Raw genomic sequence first — 22,167 nt, forward strand, 5'->3', positions numbered from 1 at the left:
CACTTCTTGCGGGTGAGAAGAGGTCTGACCTGACCCGACATCTAGCTTATAGACATGTGGGGGGCGCGTCTGCTGATTCAATTTTCTCGCAAACATGGAGGAGGCCGTGTTGCTATGAAGCAGAAAACGCGCCCTAGACCATCTCAAAGCCTTCTCCACCTTATCTGAGAGCAAAACATCTAGTTCTAGGCGCTTTTGTTCTATTATCTGTCGGGTAGAGTCTAAGTGTAACAAATCAGCCTTCTTATAAAGAAGGTCTAATTCCGCCGAAAGTGATAGGATTTTGTGTCTATTCTGTTTGTTGCGTGCTGAGGCAATTCCTATGAGTTTCCCCCTGATTACAGCTTTATGGGCTGCCCAGACTGTAGTAAATGGAGTGTCGGGAATGGCATTCTGAGCAAAATATTCTACTATGGCCCCCTGAACATCAGACTCAACTACCGCATCTGATAGGAGTGCTTCATTAAGCCTCCAGGTGTATGGGGTCGGGGCTAAGCCGATGAACTTCATGGTAAAAGAAACCGCTTGGTGGTCTGACCAAACGCAGGGGTGAATCGAGGAGGATGAGGAGTTGGCCAAGAGAACTGGTGAAGCATAGACATAGTCTAATCTGGCAGAGCTATTGTGGGGATGAGAGTAAAAAGTGAACTCTCTAACCCCTACATTATGCGCTCTCCATGCGTCCACCAATTGGTGGTCAAAAAGGCGTCTTACCAAGGTCTTAGGAAAAGCCTTAGCATGGCTCGCGGTGGTGCACCTGTCCAGGTTAGCATTGGCAACCATGTTGAAATCTCCTCCTACTATCATGTGTGGGGACTGGTGTTGTGTCAGGACGGCAAAAAAGGAGTTGAAAAAAGAAACGGGGGCATCATTAGGGGCATATACACATGCGATAGTTAATTCTTTGTTATTTACCCGCCCTTTAATTATTACATATCTACTCTCCGGGTCTCTAACAACCTGCCCAACCTCCATAGGAAAGGAAGAGTGCAAGAGAATGGCAGCGCCCCTAGACTTAGAGGAGTGAAGCGAGTAAAAGGCCTGCGGGAATTGTCTGTGGAAGAATCTAGGATGGGAGGACTGGGCAAAGTGAGTCTCCTGAATAAGGAGAATTTTGGCTCCTAAGGATTTGTACATGTCAAAGGCCTTACGGCGCTTTACAGGGGAGTTAAAGCCCTTCACATTATGTGACACACATGTAACTGGCATGAGAAAGGGGAGTGTGTTCTATAAGCAGGGATAATTGGCCTAAGGTAAAAGACCCAACTAGTTTCGGTCCCAAATTACCATCTGACAGGGGAGTCACCCCACCCACCAGCAGAGTCACAGTGAAAAAAAGGCAGGGAACATCTATTAGAGTATACATTTGTACATTACGCAAACCCTGTTGATAAGGGACACCCATCATATCCATAGTAAACCATTGACCTGAATAAAAGTAAGACTTGCCTGAAAAACAACATCGTAAAAACATAAAACAAAAGAAATCATAGAAAAATAGAGTGCAGAACATATGCATCGGATCAGGTAGAAAAGGACACAACCTGATAATGAGAGAACCAAAACAAAACGAGACAACTAGGTCTCGAACCCAGCAGGTCCCAACTAGTGAAAGAGAACTGCGCAATCACTAGTTCAAGGGGTGAACGGTCACAAATTTAGCTGGGTGGGGAGAGCATGACGCGGCTCCAAGGGACGAATACCAGAGGGGGAGCCTCTGGAATGATGGAAATCGTTTCAATTAAATGGAAAAAGACCAAACGAAAAAACAAAATATCCGAAAAGAAAAAATAGTTCCATCATCAATGTAGTAGTTGCCGTAGAATAAACGTAGAGAAACCCAGTTTAGGGCGTCTGTAGTTGGCTAGTTAAGATTTCTGTCACCAGGGTCGTATCTGATCCTCCTTCTATCCCTACGAGGTGGAGGTGTTTGCCAGATTGGAGCAGGTCTAGGTGTGGAGGGGGGACGGCGAATCATTGCAGCATCTAGGAGGCCTAGCTTCACGAGGATCTCTTGTCCTTCCAGCAGGGATATTGCAGTGTATGTCGTGCCATTGTGGGGGATAGTGAGCTTGAAGGGAAATCCCCACTTGTAGTGAATCCTGGCAGATTGAAGGATCGTTGTAACTTCCTTCAGGCCTCTGCGTCTATCAAGGGTAGCAGGTGAAATGTCCGGATAGATCTGAATTACATTATCATCCAACACAATCCGTTGTTTCATGCGAGCTGCTCGTAGGATCTCTTCTTTAATAAGGAAGTCCTTCATACAAAGAACTATATCCCTCGGAGGCTTATCCGGGGGTGGCTTTGGTCTGAGAGCTCTGTGGATGCGATCGCATGTAAATGCAGCAGAGTCACAATTTGGCAGCAGTGATTTAAATAGCTTGATGACCGTGGGAATGAGTTCTAGTTCTGTTTCAGGGACCCCACGTAGGCGTAGGTTATGGCGTCTGTTTCTATTGTCCAGGTCCTCAATTTGGGATTGCATCTGGACAAATGCTGCAGACAGAGAATCATATTCTCTACTGAGGTCCCCGTAAGCTAGTGCCAGCTCGTCATGTTTGGTTTCAAGGAGGTCAGTCCTGGAGCCAAGGGCCGCGATCTCCTGGGAGAGCGTATGTGAGGTTTTGTGAAGTTCAGTCTGGAACTTCGTGGCTAGTTTTTCATACATGGATTCCAGACTAGCATCCAGGTCAGCCTTGGATAACCCCGACTGGTACTCACGGTTTGCTTCCAATTGCCACGCTGAGGGAGGAAGGACTGGTGAGGTCCGTTGCGGTGTGCCTGGCAGGCCTGGATCCGCGTCGGCGCCATCTTGTGACATGCTGTCCTGCTCCCGGGCACGGAGGAGATAGTGTGTCAAGGTGTGCTGAGCCGGGCCCTGGGACTTCTTTTTCTTTGGCGGCATGCACTACTGAGTTGCGGCTAGAGGGGTGTTAAAATGGAGCAAAAAGCTGATCGTTATTAGCCCTCCAGCGGTGATCTAGGTCCCGAGTGGAGCGGAGCTACAACCTCAAGCGTCCATCCCGATCAGCGCCGCGCATGCGCCCCCACTGACTTTCTTTTTACCTTGTTCTGAGCTGCTTTACACTGTGTTTGCATTCGTATTTACTTGCATGAGAGGAAAAGCATATCTGACCCATACAAATGCCCAAGTACACAAACCCAAAGGGAGTTCCACTAAAACACTATTCCATGCTTTTCAAGCATTTTCTGTGCTTGCCTTATTTTGCAATATAAATAACTTTTAAAATCTATGATTAAATTCCGCTTGATGTTTTAGCAGTGTTCATGCCCTTTGTGTCCTTGATTTAAAATGCAATAATGACGCAATTATTAAAAACATGATACGTACATAGAAAGAAATATAAAAGAAACCATGCAACCGTGAGTCATGTATATAATAATGTGAACACCTTGTTTTTTTTTGTCAAATCAGTAATGTTCATAATTATTAGTAGTCTGGGTGGATTAGGATATATGATTAAGAAATCTGTTGTAAAGAGTTGGTTGAAATTTTCTAGGTCAGATAGCCGATATATAATTAAAGACACAGATAAATCATGCTGTAGCTGCTCCTGCTTCCCAAAGTGTTTTTTATAAATGATATATTGTATATATACATCAGACAGAGTTACTGTAGATTTTATACATTATAAAAAAAAAATACATAAAACAGTATACTGTTTATGAGTGACCCCATAGAAAGCAGCACTCGCCAGAGGGGAGGAGCCAGGAGAACCTGTGGGGGACCCAAGAAGAGGAGGTTTAGGGCTTCTCTGTGCAATTCCATTGCAGTTCCGCACAAAGTAGGTAAATATAAACCACATTTTACAACCACTTTAACCACTTCAATACCGCACACCGTCATATGACTTACTTGACTTTGTGCGGGGATATGTGAATGATGCCTGCAGCTACATGCATCATTCAGATATCATTATTTTCAGGCAGCGATTCTGTGCACAATAAGAATGATCATAGCGGCAGCTCCACCGCTTGATCATTCTTATAGGCGACGGGAGGGGACGTCCCCCCCCTCCTGCCGCCATCCGGTGCTTCTCTGGGCTCTCCTGTGCCATCGGGGACCCTGAGAAAGAATTGTCCAACGCCGGATGATGACCATAGAGATTATCAGTGACCAGACGTCACGCCCGAGCCCCGGATGTAAACAAAGCCATGATCACGACTGTCAGCATAAGATTGGTGAATTTTTTTTCTGATCTCATGCTTTTCAGCCTGGAGGAGAGATGTGGGGTCTTTATTGACCCTGCATCTCTCCATAAAGAGGACCTGTCACACACTATTCCTATTACAGGGGATGTTTACATTCCTTGTAATAGGAATAAAAGTGATAAAAAAAATTGAAATGTAAAAAAAAAGTGTAAAAGGTAAAATAAAAACATAAATAAAAATGATTATTTTTTAAAAACACCCCTGTCTCCGGTAGCTCGCGCTCACAAGCGAGCACACACATAAGTCCCGCCCACATATGTAAACACCATTCAAACCACACATGTGAGGTATCACTGTGTGCTCTAGATCGCAAGCAACAATTCTAGCACTAGACCTCCTCTGTAACTCTAAACTGGTAACCTGTAAGACATTTTAAAGCTTCGCCTATGGAGATTTTTAAGTAGCGAAGTTTGGCGCCATTCTATGAGTGTGCGCAATTTTAAAGCATGACATGAATGGGCTAACTTTATTGTTTTGTTTTTTAATTCATGAAATTGTTTTTTTTTTCCCCAAAAAAAAGGGCATTTTTAAAATTATTGCGCAAATACAGTGCGAGATAGAAAGTTGCAATGACTGCCATTTTATTCCCTAGGGTGTTTGCTAAAAAAAAACATATATAATGTTTGGGGGTTCTGAGTGATTTTCTAGCAAAAAAATATATGATTTTTACATGTAGGAGAGGAGTGCCAGAATAGGCCCGGTATTGAAGTGGTTAATTACAAGGAGTTTAATATCCTAGCAACAGAAAAATCTAAAAATCAAAAAAATACTGATATCACAATCATTTATTTCTTTTGTATTTTGTATTTGTACTCAAAAAGGCTCTAGTTTTTATTTTAGAATAATAATTAATCAATAAACTAATTTACTTTTTTATATCAGCTAATTTGCATTTTTTTTTTAGTTTTCATATAAAGGGTCTAGAGAGCTCAGGAAAATATTACTCCATACTAGATATTCCAACAAACCACTTCTCACACGTTTTAGAGAAAAATAGACCTGTTTCTTAACAAGAATGGCTTCTAATTTCCATCTTTTGAAAAGGACTCATTTACTAAAATGTTTGATAGCTCAATACTGAAAAAGTGAAATATATATACACACTTAAAAAGCGACAGATTTTTCTTTCTTTTTTTTTTTTTGCATTCATTAATTTAAGCCATGAGTATTATATTCTGAATTAGAAATCTAGCTGTGCATATAAGAGCATGACACAAAATGAAATTGAATTCATTCTATTAAAGAGAGAGAGAAAAAAAAATGATTTTCTACCTTAAGATATCGTTCTAGACATTTCTATTAACTGAACAACAGGACATCAATCTTTTTTCCCATTTGTTTGATTTAACTCAGTGTATTTTTAACTTTTTGCCATTGGTTCACTGACTTTTTCAGTGCTGCCATTAATAGGGCTGTACATTTCCTATATAGGATTCTGAAATGTTTACCTTTTTATTCATGCTTTACAGTTTACTAAATTACAGGTTTATTACAGTTATCACGATTCATATATATAGGTCTGACATATTCCTCAAGGATTTGAGAAAGAACGCTGAATTGTTCACATCACTTATTGTCCCGGGGGTTATTGAAATGTACTAATTATACAGCAGTACTTTCTGTATGTGGCACCAAAGCCACTCTGAGTGTTTCACTTCTTAGGCCTCGTACACACGACTGAGAAACTCGTCGTAAAAGAAACGTTGTTTTCCTTGACGAGTTCCTTGTCAGGCTTGTCGAGAATCTTGTCAAGCTTTCTTTGCCTACACACTGTCAAGACAAAATCTCGTTGTTCTTAAACGACGGCACTATAAAGGGGAAGTTTGATTCCACTGGCGCCATCCTTGGGGCTGCTTTTACTAATCTCATGTTACTGCGTGTTAAGTAAAAGTTTGGTGAGAGACGATTCACGCTTTTCAGTCTGTTACAGCGTGACAAATGTGCTATCTCCATTACGAACGCTACTTTTACAGAAGGTGCGCTCCCGTCTCATACTTTATTCTGAGCATGCGCGGGTTTCTAAGCATACACACGAACGTGTTTCTCATCGTAAACCAGCCCGACGAGAAACACAACGAGGAAACTGAGACTTGTTCTCTTTTTTTCTCGTCGAGATCCACGACAGTTTTCGACGAAAAACATACACACGACCGTTTTCCTCGCAAAAAAGCTCTGCCACCAAGTTTCTTGATGAATTTTGCCGAGGGAAACGGTCGTGTGTACGAGGCCTGATATCTGCATTTGGACCTTGTGATGTATACACACTCATACTATTCTAAATGTCCAATTTGCAACACAAACATCCAGATCTATGTTGTGCATCCCACATTGCATGGCTAAATATCATACAGTACCACTGTAGAACAAGAGAGATTCATCCACACACTACTACATACGTTTGGACATCTCACAGTTTCGCTTCTTTGGCAGAATCATGCAAACATATGTAAAGTTCTATACTGTCCTTGTATACATTTTTTGCCCACAAGAAGAAGAGAATAGGCTTAGTAAAATGGGTACGTACCTGAGCAATCATCCTTTTTGGTGGGTTTAGGTTGGTTTACATAATATTGATTGGCTAGCCTGACATTATTTTAGAAACATTTCAAAAATATTCACACACACTTACTAGTTAGGCTTTGGGACTCTGGCCAGAAAAGAATATTCAAACTATATATATTGTGCCTGGATTAAATTCTAATGATGGCAGCAGCAAAGCTAAAAACTGAGTCTTGATGCTGGATAAACAGATGCATTATCACATTTATCAAACATAAATTTGATTTATTTGTTGTCTGAATACTTTGCACTATAACATTAAACAAGCTTAGAAATCTTTTAATTTGGAAAAAAGCATGTTTCACAAGACAACCAATGAATTTTTAAGTAGCTTAAAAATGTTGACGTAAGTTGAATGTCGCCCAGCCTGTGGGCAGCAGTCAGTTGGGTTTTCCCAGCAGGTCACCATATTTCCTGGGATCACACCTGAAAGGTCAAATTCTGTGTAACAATTACCTAAAATTATTTGCCATATGCTGGTTGTTACTCAGTACTACAGCTCAGGTTTCTGAAATGTACACCTGCTCTAATCATGGAAGCTTAAAGGGTCACTAAAGGAATTTTTTTTTTTAGCTAAATAGCTTCCTTTACCTTGCTGCAGTCCTGGTTTCATGTCCTCATTGTTCGTTTTTGCATTCATGTTGCTGTAAATCCTCTCTGTTCTGGACACTTCCTGGTTGCCTGTTTCCTGATGACCACAGTACTGGGAGATTTCTCACGGTGGTCACTAATCAAGGAGGTGTGAGTAAAACTAAACTGGATTGGTGCTGAGGAGTTTTAGACAAAGTATCACTGCTCTCTATTGGCTGACTGCCCTCTAGTGGCTCTCTGTACATCAGAGAACCAGGAAACAACAGCAAAAACGAAACTACACTGCAGGCACATTATATGATTGTTTTTTTTATCTATTTTTAATCATTTTTAAAAGGAATCAGTTAACTATTATGTCTCTATGCCCTGTAAACAGTCATTTCAGCAAAAAAAATTTTTTCCTTTAGTGACCCTTTAAACAGTCTGCTGCACATTCAGCCTTTGCCTGGTGAACAAGTTAGTCTACCGCATAAATACCAAACATCAAAATCAGCTTAAATTCCACTTTATTCACTTGGATAGTCCATAATAATCCCCCACTGGATGCTCTCTCTCTCTAATGTATTTTATCTAATAAGTGCTTAATTGTACAGGTCGGGAGTGGTGACTGCACCCATGGAGGGAAGCGTAAAAGGTGGGCTTAGAGTTTTATTGCTGTATCTATTTAAATAGGTTAGTCTCTCTGCTCATGTAATTTATACATGTCTCTCTAACTTCTGTTTTGAAATGCCTTGAATTATTTCTACAAATTGTTTTTACAATGTTTGCACTCAGATTATCTGTGCTTGACTTGCATACTGGCCTGTTGAATCTGCTATTGTCACTCATTGCATCAATCTAGACTCTGTTTAGGATTGGTTTGCCTGTGCCCAATTTGGCTATAATCTTGATGGCTTTATTACTGTCTGTGACCTTCTGTTTGAGGACCGGAATACGTCTAATGTCCTGTTTGATAGTCAGCAATCACCTCTGGTAATATAGTAAGTCCACTGAAATAAGTGGCATGCAGCTTAGTTCTAATTAGTTATTATGAGATATTGCACACAACTGAATGCGCTTTAACTACCGGTAGTTTAAAGACCACTAAATAAAGGCAACCTGGTTTGCAGAAATGAACATTCACATACAAATACACAGAATATTTAGGTGGAGATCAGAAATTTAAATATTTATGATATAGGTGGCATTGGAAGTAGGATCCTCACTTCCGCATAGCTGACTCTCTGTCCTGTAATCCCTGGATACTGTCAACCGCCACTTGTAAACCTCCTTAAAAGTCTGATAACAGAACACTTGGCAGCACATCAAAGTTGGAGTATCAAATATCTTACTGTTTGGAAACTTTTGCCTACATATGTGGCACGACATGTAAATTCCTATAAACTTGAGTTAGATTATCTCTCTGTCCATATAAAAACATTTATGGGAGTTTATAATAAGCTTAAAATTACTGTCACCAGAATTGCTCCCTTACAAGGTAATGATCCTTAGCGTATTCACACATGCCAACATCACCTGTCTGACTTGGCCCTAAGCATTTGTAGTTCTGTAAAAATAAATTATTACAAAGGAGGCAGACGCAGAAATGCAAAGAGATGCAATATTTTCCTTTTCCCCCAGCAAAGAAATATGTTTAAAAATTATTGTTTACCCCTTCATTATGGAGGGTATAACAAATCTTAAACTCAGTTTTGCAACTTTGACATGTGTTAATAGAGCTGTACATACCATCACAACTACTAAGAGCCGGTTCACACTGGGGTGGCATGACTTTAGGGGCGACTCGGTAAGGCGATCTCAAGACGACTTGAGAGGCGACTTGCAAAATGACTTTTGTATTGAAGTCAATGCAAGTCGCCCTGAGTCGCCCCCAAAGCCGTAAAAGAACCTTTTTCTAAGTCGGAGCGACTTGCGTCGCTCCTATTAGAACGATTCTATTGAATAGAGCGGAGCACGACTTGTCAGGCGGCTGAGTCGCCTGACGAGTCGCCCCTGTGTGAACCGGCTGTGTAACCAGGTAAATTATACCCTGGAGAACAAAAATATAAAAAAAGTCAGCTCTTCATCCAAAATCAATAGCCAAAAGAATAAGAAATAAGCTGTTGGCAACAAAGGAAATAAAAAATCCTCCCGGTGACTTAAAGTAAAAAAGATTGCAGCCATTTTAGTCCAAATATTAGTGAACAGTTCATAAGTGTTTCCAGAAATATTGCATGTTTAGATTTCCTCATATGCAGCTAACGGAAGAAGTCGCAACTCTCCAGAAATATATGCTGCCTTAACCAAGAGTACAGCACACACACTTTAAGTAATCACTCTGTGGTGTGGTCATGGAGGTCCAGTGTTTAGCTGTGTAGCGCCCTCTACCATAGGTAGGTGCTAGAGTTAAGGTTTTGGGTGATAGCTACCAAGCAGGTAAATATAGGTAGGCCTATGATGCATGCTAGGCCTGCTTGTTTTTATCTGGGGGGCAGGGAGTGGTTAGTGTAGCAGTGGGTGTGACCACCTGTCTTTCAGTTATTGGGCGCCTCACCTGCTTCCAGGGAGAATGTTCTGGAAGAGGGGCAAGGCTGAGAATTGGAGTGACAGGGAGCTCATGTAAGGAGCCCTGACCAATCCCCAACTAGGAGAGACTGTAGGGATTTGTGTAAAATTGCTGTGGCCTGAGGGCACAGGGTTTTCAGGATGGACTGGCTGGGATCAGTAGTCCATCAACCATTTAATGCTACTAAGTATCCCCTGGCCTATCAAAATTCAGCGAGTCTAGCAACAGCTAGATGGGGGGAAAAGACTAATGCTGCGACAGTGAAGTTTGTGCAAGAGGAGGTGAGTCCTGGGAGTAACAGTCTGCAGGAGTTGTGCAGAGGAGAAGTGTAAAGTCAAGTCTGTCAGTGTTAGAGTCCATAATTTTTCCAAGCTCCCGCTCCACAATATGCAAAGTGCAACCGCTATACCAATTCTTCAAGTAAATATGGCAAATGTAATCTGTTCTATGGGCATCTCATACCCTTTCCCCAACCAAGTTATATCCCTTAAATAAACAAAAGCAAAACGCAAATGACTGTTCATTGTCTACCGGAGAGTGATGTATGGAGGTCTGGCAACAGGGTGAATATGTGTGGATGATAGTAACTAGTAGCAACCATCCGCTACAGCTGTATCTATTCCTCCTCAGAATAAACATTACAATAAAAGCAAAAACATCTTAGAGTGTAGAAATTTGAAGTAAAGGAATTGTAGAAATAAACACCCGTGCAGAAAGTGATAATCAGTGTACACTTGTGAACCCCGATCTAGATTTTTTTTATTATTATTATTTTTTTTATTAAAATGTTCTCCTCTAGCAAGAAGAAAAAAAGATACAATGTATCTTTTTCTTCACTCAAGAGGAGAAAACACACAAGTGCAGGCTGTACAGTGACTGATGAACATGACAGCCAATCATAGGCTATCACAACTATCATGTGATCAGGAACAAGGTCTCCTGTTTCCAATTGTACTCTCGATGAGTGTGCTGTGCAGTGTGCTCTTAGCACAAGCACAGCTACATGTGATTGCGGCCCCACAGATAAAGACCCACTTCTGTGAGGCCCCATACACTCATAAGCAAGGAGTTAAAGCTACAGTAAACTCTGGGTTGTTCCAACACCTGTTCTCTAACTAACTGCTGGCAAAATAAAAAAATTCCCTACAGCTGTATAGTGGGGTGACAGCTGAGGCCCCCATCTAGCTTAGCCTTCCCCGAAGCATTTGAATCACCCACTCTTATGGTTATTACTATACTGACCCAGTACTGTAGTGACATGCTCATACAATTAAATGATAAAAAAATATATGTATGAGCTACACTTTGCCATTAGGCAAGTCGTGACGCTTACTATACATTTATTGCTTCAAAAGCCTTGTCCAAATCTATTCAGAAAGCAGATCAGCTAAAATGACTATTATTATTCCTTTTGAAAGAGAGGAAGAGAGATAAAGAGTGAGAGGGGGCACTTTGAGAATGTATGAAATAAGCTGTGGAAGATTTCATTCACACTTAAAGTTGAGCACATGATATTACACTAAAAGGCTGTATTTTAAAACTAGTCATTCAGTAAAATTAATTTTATGCTTAAAAGCACTAGCAACATCCCCAGGATGAGAATCATACATATGAATTATTTTACCTATTTGAGAATGCAAAGTCATTTTTCATAGCATGAACATATCTGCTACCTGTCTGACTGATCTGTCATTTTACTATACCTGAAAAAACAATAATTTGTTTAAATATCTGTATGATTTGAAATGGGAAATTTACAGACTATTACTTTAGCGAATTTGGCATTAAATTATACATACTAAGATATATACCATGTGCGGTGTTGCCAACTGTTCCTGCTGAACAGCTGCTTAGCTTACAGCATACGCCTGACAGACTTGCAGCAAGTGAGTGCAACATAAAAGTACACTCACTGTCCAGCAGAACTAAGCAGGGATTTCAGTCTACAGCATATACTGTAAGGAGTGAAAATAACTGCCTCCATGCACATGTCCTCTCCTGCACATACTGATAGCTATCTTACCCTCAGGTGCTCTCCTGCACATACTACCCACTGTCATACAATGGACACACTCCTCTCCCTCACATAATGGCCACCTTTCTACCTTCTGCACTGCTCTCTTGCACATACTGGCCACTTTCATATTTTCTACCAGTTCTTTCTTGTACATCAGTGGCGTCACTAGGGTTGGTGTCACCTGGTGCGTTAAAACATTGTGTCACCCCCACTCCACTAAGAATAGACCCCCCAATCAGTACATACCCCCTTCTACACCAACAATAGTTCCCCCTCAGTATAGGCCCCCCTCTTCACTAAGTATAGACCACCTCCCTCAGTACAGACCCCCTGTCCACTAAGTATAATCCCCCCACAGTACAGACCACCCTCCCTCAGTATAGACCCCCCACTATGTATAGACCCCCTCCCTCAGTTCAGAACCCCCTCCACTAAGTACAGACCCCATCCCTCAGTATACATCCACCTTTTTCCTAAGTATACACCACACCCTCCCTCAGTCTGGACCCCCACTCCACTAAGTACAGACCCCCCTCCACTAAGTAACGACCTCCCTTCCTTAATAAAGACCCCCCTTCACTAAGTATTGTCTTCCTTAGTACAGACCACCCTCCCTCAGTACAGACCCCCCTCCACTAAGTACAGACCCCCCTTTCACTAAGTATAGTCACCCTCAGTACAGACACCCTCCCTCAGTATAGACAGCCCCCCATCCCTCCCCTCCACTAAGTACAGACCCCCCTCCCTTAGTACAGATTCCCTTCTCCACTTAGTATAGTCCTCCTCAGTACAGACCACACTCACTCACTATAGACCCCCCTCTCCACTAAGTACAGACCCCTTCCCTTAGTACAGCCCCCTTCAGTAGAGACTCCCCTCCTCCAGTACAGACCCCCCTTACACTAAGTACAGATCCCCCTCCCCAGCCCAGACCCCCCATACACTAAGTATGAACCCCCTTACAATAAGTACAGAACCCCCTCCTCCCTCAGTACACACTCTGTACTCCTTCTACATCTACAATTGAGTACAGTAAAGAACTTAGCTTGGCACGCACAGCAGTGTTTCTCCTCCAATATGTGTACATGTAGACAGCCAAGGTGGCTTTGGCTTCTGTCCACTCTGCTGTGTGGGACAGCGGGACAGGGGCTACCCAGACAGCCAGCGAGCCACCGCGATACATGTACACTGGTGCAGTCCCTGCCGGCGTGTGTCACCTCACTACCAGGTGTCATCCGGGTGCGGCATTCACTCCCCGCCCCCCCTAGCGACGCCACTGCTGTACATTATGGTTGTCATGATACCATTTTCATTCCTCTCCTGCACATACTGCCTGCTGTCATACCCTCTGCACTCTTCACCTGCACATACTACCTACTGTCATACCTTCTGCACTCTTCTCCTACACACACTGCCTGCTGTATACCCTCTGCACTCTTCTCCAACACATACCGTATGCTGTCATACCCTCTGCACTCTTCTCCTGCACATACTACCTACTGTCATACCATCTACACTCTTCTCCTACACATACTGTATGTTGTCATACCCTCTGCATTCTTCTCCTGCACATACTGCCTACTGTCATAGGCAGTACCAGAAGACCAAAATTATATGGCAAACTTTAAATATAATATAGCAGTGAGAACTTTTATGGTCGCCACGTAGCCCTGTTACTGTCTGCCATCTGCAGCTTTCTATTGGCCTGCAAATATAACTGGTGTCAAACAAGATGGTGGAAAGGGGTAGGCAAACTATGCGACCATGAAGTGTGGTTGCATTTTTCATTATACAACACCCCAGAAATTGTTGCCCTCGGCCAGTCTAAAAAACAAAGTGAATATGTGTGCAGGCAGCAGAAGATGCCTGATCTCCAGACCAGTACCCAAAAAGAAAATTTAACTGATAAACCATAAAATGTAAAAACATGTACCCTTTGTAAGTATTTTGATCAATAATTGTATCCACATAGGAAAGCAAAGGTAAATTACGCAAATGCAAATTACAAGAGCAATTACTTGACACAATAGAGGACCAGCCCTGCTTATACGATACAATGGGAAAAATGTATTGCTGTATACTTAGATAAATGAGTCCTAGGTTTAATACAGTAGTCTTATACCCTTGCCTCAACCTGTCTTTATGTATATTTCCCCCATAAGAAATTGTATAAGTGATCTAATGGATACACGTCTAATTGTAATGCTTTCCCAGAAGATGCCGTGAGTTGGTCTTGTGACTGGTACTGAAGGGAAAGCAACCGCAAAAATACAGGGGAGAAATTATAGAATATGAAATGTCTGTATCCTGTTGCAAAAAAACATATCATTTAAATAACACTTAACAACTGTACTTTTATTTCCTCCATCAGCTTACCCCACAGTTATTACCTTTTGTATCACTTGAACCTCCCTAGATTGTAAGGTCTAACGAGCAGGGCCCTCTGATTCCTCCTGTATTGAATTGTATTGTAACTATTCTGTCTGCCCTTGTGTTGTGAAGCACTGCGCAAACTGTTGGCGCTATATAAATCGTGTGTAATAATAATTATATTTAATAGATAATGATATTATTGTGACTACAATCTGCTTAAATATATACAGTTGTGTTAAAACTAGCTTTTATTTCCATACACGCAAATGCATTCGGAGCACTACACAGTCTATTTCAAATTAAGACACGAAGAAAAATGTTTCAAAATTATTATTGCGTTAAAGTGAAGAAAAAAATGTCTGCATTTTTCTTTACAAACTCAAACATTTACTGTATAAAATGAAAAAATGCTTGAAGATTTAGCTTTCCTATGAATCACTAAACTAATATTTAGTTGTATAACCACTGTTTCTGAGAACTGCTTCACATTTGTGTTGCATGGAATTGTCCAACTGCTGGCACCTGTGAACAGGTTACAGCCCAGGATGATTGCACTAAATTCCACAATTTCTCTGCATTTCTTTGTTTTACCTCAAACATTTTTGATGTCATCCCACAAATTTTCTACTGGATTAAGGTCTGGGGATTGGGCTGGCTACTCTGTAACGTTAACCTTGTTGGTTTGGAACCAAGATGTTGCTCACTTACTCATGTGTTTGAGGTCGTTGTCTTGTTGAAACACCCATTTCAAGGGCATTTCCTCTTTGGCATAATGCAACATGACCTCTTCAAGTATTTTGATGTATTCAAACTGATCCATGATCCCTGGTATGCGATAAATAGACCCAACACCACAGTATGAGCAACATCCCCAAATCATGATGCTTGCACCACCATACTTCACGGTCTTCACAGTGTACAGTGTCTTGAATTCCGTGTCTGGGGGTCAAACTGTCTGTGGCCCCTAGACCCAAAAATAACAATCTTGCTTTCATCAGTCCACAAAATGTTGCCCCATTTCTCCTTAGGTCAGTCAATGTGTTCTTTGGCAAATTGTAACCTCTTTGGCACGTCGTTTCCCCCCCCCAACATGTGACTTTGTGAGCGCTTCTTGCCAATAGCTTGACTTCACATAGGCGTCTTTTAATTGTTGTACTCACAGGTAACGCTAAACCTTCTTTGTTCACCCTGGAGCTGATCATTGGCTGAGTCTGCCATTTTGGCTATTCTTTGATCCATTCGAATGGTAGTCTTCTGTTTTCTTCCACGTCTTTCTGGATTTGGTTTCCATTTTAAAGAATTTGAGATCATTTCAGCTGAGTAGCCTATCAAATTCAGCACTTGTTTATATGTTTCCCCTCTCCATTCAACTTTTTAAAGTACGCTGTTCTTCTGAATAATGTCTGGAAGGACCCATTTTACTCAGATTTTCAGAAAGAAATGCACTACACCTAGCATGTACAACATGTGCTACCTTCATCCCTAAACAAGGGCCACCTGCTCGACACCTGTGTTTTTACTGACTGAATAACCTCACTAATTAAACTCACCACTGCTAATATTTTGAAAACGCTCCTTTCAATTAATAATTCAGTTACACTGAACTAGCAGCATGCATGTCACGCTTGTTGTTGGGTCTGTTGTTTTTCTATTACTCTACTACACCTACTAGTAAATTTGCCATGTAGAAATATAATTTATACCAAAAACAGTGATTGATGTGGTTTGTGATGTTGGACCATGGGCGTCCGCAGAAAGGGGCAAGGAGGGGCAATTGCCCCCCCCCGGAATCATCAGGAAGGTGTTGTAGTTGCCAGCTGCAGTGACTGAGTCAGCCGGTTGCTCTCTGTCCTGACACATCTGATGTTCCTCCCTCACCCCCCAGCCCGATAATCAGATAAGATGGCTCCGCAGCTTGGCCATTCCACTGCTCCTCTTCAGTGATTGGCTGCCTGCCTGTGTACATGTTGTGTGGATCTGGTCGGCGTCGGCGCTGCCTACTCAGTGCATTCAAGTGATACGCTGCCAGTGCCTACTCATCATCACAACACAAGAAATCCTGACTTGAAGTGAGTGGCATATACAGTTGCAAGCAGCAGAAGAAGGGCCACAGGTAACAGCAATTAGGAGGAGCATTTTGATTTATATATTGCTGGAAAGTTGGACAGCTATTACTGGAAAGATATGTCTGTGTATGTTAAAAGATAATTTATCTTCTTCACTTTGTATAGGCTGTTTTCATCAAGATCAAAATATGGCCACAACAGATGTATATATATATTGCAAAATAAAAAGATGTACATTCTCTAGGCTATATTTATATGGGCATGGTATGCCTGGCCTGAGTAACTTCCAATACAAAGTGAAGCTGAATTCTCTCTTATATAACACATATATATTCTTTCCACTGGAAAGATATGTGTTATATAAGAGATAATTCAGCGTCACTTTGTATTGGAAATTACTGAGGCCAGGCATACCATGCCAATATAAATATAGCCTAGAGAATGTACATCTTTTTATATTGCATGGGTGACCTTAAAATGATGCCCCCCCCCCCCCCTGAAAAAAGTTCTGCGGACGCCCATGTGATGGGCTGCTATTATTTCGAACACGACTGTACTTTCCCAATCACGGAAATCTCATATATGTAATTTCAATAGTAATTGTACTTTTTAATATTAAATCTGCAGCTTTTATAAAATAATAGCAGGTGATCCTGCCATGTTGTTCCTTGTTCATGCACTTGTTATAGGTTCCCAATGCTCTCTCCCCATCTCAAAGGTGTGCTGGACAGTGAAAGGAGAAGCAGCACAGTGATAAAATTACCTCACTGTCAAGCCTCGTACACACGACTGGTTTTCCTGGCAGAAAAACTGTCAGGAGAGCATTTGGCCGGGAATCCCTAGCAGTTTTCCCGTCAGGAAAACAGACGGGAATCCCAATGGGAAAATAGAGAACGCTGCTCTCTATTTTCTTGTTGGATTTCCCGGCAGAGTGTTTCCTGCCGAGAAAACCGGTCGTCTGTATGCAGTGAAAAAACATACATGCTCGATAACACTTTGACGCATACGTGGTAGAATACAAGGTTAGTGTGGGGTGTAGCAAGATGGCGGCCACGGCATCGAATTAGACGAGACACCGGCTCATTGTATTCGATGACGTCACCGCGTTCTTGCAATTCAAAAGAACGGCGGTTCTTTTGAGTAGCCGTCTGTATACACGGCTTTGCATGGCAAGCCTGCCAGCAATCCCTTTAGGAAAATCAACGTTTTTTTCCTGACGGGATTCCCGGCCATGTGTACAGGGCTTCACTATCCTTTCTCTTTCTATCACCATGTTTCTTGTCAGCACATGAACCACTTGTGCTGCATCTCCCTTTCCAGCCATGCTGTACCACGAGTGCAAGCGGCTGGTACCAGGTCAGAGTCATGTACTTATACCACTTGCATTTAAAAATTACTTTTTTATAATTATAGTTAATTTTTACAAAGCTTCATTTATTTGTGTCTTTTATATCTGCCTAGAATTCTTCTTTAAAATTATGTATTTTATATACAAAATATGAGGGTTTTGGTTGTGTAGGCTGAATAAGCACAGAATTCAGTATATTAGCAACCCAACAAAGAATACGTTCAGTAAACTGATGACGATTCATGCCTAGTCACACCTAAGTAACATTTTACTTTGACTATAAACAAATTATAGAACATCACCCTTTCTCACTGAATTTACAATCGACTGATAGAAAATTTAATCTTTAGTTTGAAAAAGCAAGGTATTTTGACAGGCTTAGTACTAACATGTACAAAACACAATATTGTTTATTATTGCCAGCGCTCTGATGTTTAAGCCAAACCAAACACACTCTGGCTGTATTCAATGTCAGACATGACGTAGATTGCTTGTCTTGCTGTGTGTGAACAGGTAAGAGATTCCTCTGAATGTCCTACTTAGTTCATGTTCACACAATATACTCACTGATAAATAAATCTAATGAACTGTGTCTATTGGATTACCAAATGGTTTTGTAGAGAACATTAGTCTGCTCACAGTTTAAAGAGAACCAGTCACTTCACCCAGTACTTCCAGGTATGATGGAGCATGTAACCCAGGATGCAGCACTCTAGCCTGAGCTGCCAATCACCAGATCCAAGCACAACAGAAAGAATTGTATCTAAACCCAAGAACAAAGATTGATAGTATTGCAGCATACAAGTCCTTAGATGTGGTGACTGCATTTTTTTTCCCACACAGTTCTTTCTTTAAACCTGGTAATCCTGCCATTAACACATTTCTTGTCCTATGGTGACAACCTTACTGAGCAACATTGTCACCCTAGGACAGGGTGTGTGTTATGACTACATAACATCTACCTCTTCTCCATAGCAGGGATAGCCAACAAATAGTAGGGAACAATGCTAACTCATAACAGGCCTGCGGTATAGGAGTTACTTTACCAAAAGGCAAATAGACTGGTAATTTTGCAAGGGAAGTTGCACGTTGCAAGGAAATTTCTCCCAGAGTTTAGTGAATAAGGTGAAAGCCTTCTAACTTCCATTATCATTTGCAAGCTAATATAGAGTACATTGGAAGCAGTCTATTTGTCTTTCGTAAATCAACCCCAGAGAGTACAGGAAGTTATCTGCTAACAAGATTTCTGATTAAATAATTTTTGCACTTGTCAAGGAGATAAAATAAAATATGTCCAATCGTATAATTTAACAGACCAAAAAGGGAGCAAATAACATTTATTGCTAGAGTTTATTTACACAAAGATAGGTTTATCTCCTGAGGACCTGCGCGCACTTGAAATGCGTTGGGTGGGGCCTTTATGCCATCACACCACCATTTCCACGAGCCACCAGAGTGATACCAGACTATTTGTTTTACTATATGCCATGTGGTATTTTATATGTATTGGCCGTTTTTATTACAATAAATTACTGCACGATGTACTCCATCTCTGGGCTCCATGGTGTGTGAGCTTTTTTGCCAAGAAGATCGGAGAGCTGGTGATTGCCTGGTGAGACGAGATTGGCTACTATACATGTCCTTGTGTTTTGGACATCTGGTGAGTGCATAAAAGAGGTGGTGGTTTTGCACATTACTGGCGACAGAGTGGAGTGCTTTCTACACTTTGGGCCGAATAAGTTAAAGAAGACCAGGGGTTGTGACTGTCAATCTAGGACTTCATATTTGCACAATAGCACTTTAGAAGAGACAGTTTTTTTTACATTATTATCTATTTTTAATCATTTTTAAAAGGAATCAGTTAACTATTAAGAGACAGTTTTTTTATTTGTTTATTTTTTGCTTGAGGTAACACTTAGCCCTCAGTCACACTAGTGCGACTTGTCATGCGATTTTATAGTTTCAAATCGCTTGACAAGTTGTACCTTATTGTCCGTGATGGAAGCGGTCAAATTGGTGCAACTGCGAATACATCCACGTTGAACTGATTTTTTCAAGTAGTTCTTGCACTACTTTTTGCAAGTACAGGTACGACTTGCATAGACCTGAAGTAGTACTACTTTGAAATCATGCTACTTTAAGCATCATATGAATTGTTTTGAGTGTTGTATATTCAGTTTGGCACTATTTAGTCATTCACAGGATATTTGGTTGTTTTGAGTGCTGTACCATTATGTTTTGTATTCTTTATATGTATTCTTTATAGGGCTGGGGAAATTAAAGATTAATTCCTTGATTAATCTTTAATTTTTTTGATCGATCAAAATTCTTTTGATCGATCAAAATTCTTTTTATCGATCAAAATTCTTGACGTCACCGGACAGCCTGGACAGCCTGGACAGTGAGACTTACCCTGCTGGATGCGAGCAAAGTGCACCCATTGGATTGAGGTACCTTTGCATCTGTGGAGCAGGAGGATGCATCAGGTTCCATCAGGGGAAGGGGGCAAAAATAACCATCGTTTTCCTGTCCTAAGCAGTTTTGTGCAGACAATTCTTTGTGTATCGGCAACATATGTTCCGTGCGAAAGACTGTTCAGTTCTTCAGGGTATATTGTCAATAAAATGTGATCATGTCGGCTTCCAGAAAATGTAAACACTCTGGTATGTCTGCGTGACTGGCTAAAGTGATGCCTACTTGCCTACTATAAAGTGACTGACAGTCAATATACTAGATACATTTTATAATTAAAGTTAAACTAACTTTCTACGTTTTTCTTAAAGTTTAATAGGAAAAAATGACTTGCGTTAGTGCTACAGTTTGAATTTAAAACGTATTTGTGTGAACTGTGAAGTTAAGTCATGGATTGTGGAAACTAACTAGTGTCGGGTTATTGTATATAGTGTATACCACATTACCACTGACTAATGCAGAGTTGCAATGCAAGGAGATCAGTTAAAAGTAGTTGGATCTGTATTATAATTAATGGAAATTAATTGATTAATCAATAAAAAAAAAACGATTAATCGAACATGAAAATTTTAATCAGTAACAGCCCTAATTCTTTATATAAGGTTGGCATATCACCATTCACCATTCTTTCTGCCAGCTGCTATGTTTGAGTGCTCACTCATACTGTTTAGCTGGATTTTGACTTATATACACCAATGTCTGTGTATGCTTGGACACCTCTGGCATGGAGCTCAGCCTACAGGGTTGGGACACAAATAAATGGAGCAGCAGGGTAAAGTGGCAAAGGTTAGTATCACTGGATGGAGGGTTCTTACAAATAACTTGTTGTTTTGCCTTGAAAGGACAAAGTGACAGCCTCTTAAAGTGCATATATTTTTCCATTGGTGGCAGCCATTTTGAATTAAAGCAGAATTTGTAAGAATTAACCAGCTGGCCTCAATAGTTTATAGTTTATATCAGGGATATGCAATTAGCGGACCTCCAGCTGTTGCAAAACTACAAATCCCATCATGCCTCTGCCTCTGGGTGCCATGCTTGTGGCTGTCAGAGTCTTGCTATGCCTCATGGGATTTGTAGTTCTGCAACATCTGGAGGTCCGCTAATTGCATATGCCTGGTTTATATCAATGCTGTAAATAATAGTTACTATTTTGTGATTAGAAGATCCATATTCTGGTTTTACACTTTACAATCTGATTGTACACCACTCCTTAATTTACTAATAATATGTGATGTTAGAACCTAAATTAAACAATCCATTCGATTTAGGTTCCATTCACACCTGAGCATATCAATTTACTGGTGCTTTTCAGGAGTTTTTCTAAGCTTTTTTGCTGCTTTTTTACAAGCTTTTTAAAAGTGTTTTAGATGCATATTACAAGCATTTTACAGTTTCAGGCATGTTTGTTTAGCCAATAGAAAGCACTGGGGGGAGGAGAGGGAGAGGAAATTAGGGGTGAAGAGCTGTTATTTAAGCAGAGAACGCTTGTAAAATGCTCAAGTCAGGCATTTCTATTGAAGTCTCTGCGGTCAAAAATACTTGTAATCTGCCAAAAAGAAGCTCATGTGACAGAAAGCTCCGATGTGAACAGGGGCCATTGAAATGAATGGGATTTGGTTTGTTGAGCTTTTTATAGCTACAAGCAGAAAATCGCTCAGGAGTGAATGGGGCCTCAAGGCAACTCTGGCTATCTGTAAAGGACGGACTTAATACTCACCTGTATTGCCGCTCGCCCCCTCCACATTTTGAAAAGCTCTAGGAGGAATGTTCTGCATTCATTACACTTCTGGGTATGTCTGATGCCTGGTGCTATGCTGCATGCTGTGGTTCCATCTGCTGTCCCCTACTCCACTATGTTGTCCCATACTGATGCATTAGTCAGTATACGGAACCACAGAGTTTAGAAGGGACCAGGCATCCAACATTTTTATAAGTACTGGGTGCTAAAGAATACTTTACC

The 22,167-nt window shown here is 41.1% G+C and overlaps 1 protein-coding gene across 3 annotated transcripts in view; it reads right to left on the bottom strand.

Annotated features, from left to right (window-relative positions):
* Nucleotides 1-22,167, bottom strand: part of SH3RF2 (SH3 domain containing ring finger 2) — a 201,161-nt gene that overhangs the window by 153,743 nt on the left and 25,251 nt on the right. The window lies entirely within an intron of this gene.

This window comes from Rana temporaria, chromosome 3 (genome assembly GCF_905171775.1).
Source record: "Rana temporaria chromosome 3, aRanTem1.1, whole genome shotgun sequence".
Taxonomy (NCBI): Eukaryota; Metazoa; Chordata; class Amphibia; order Anura; family Ranidae; genus Rana; species Rana temporaria.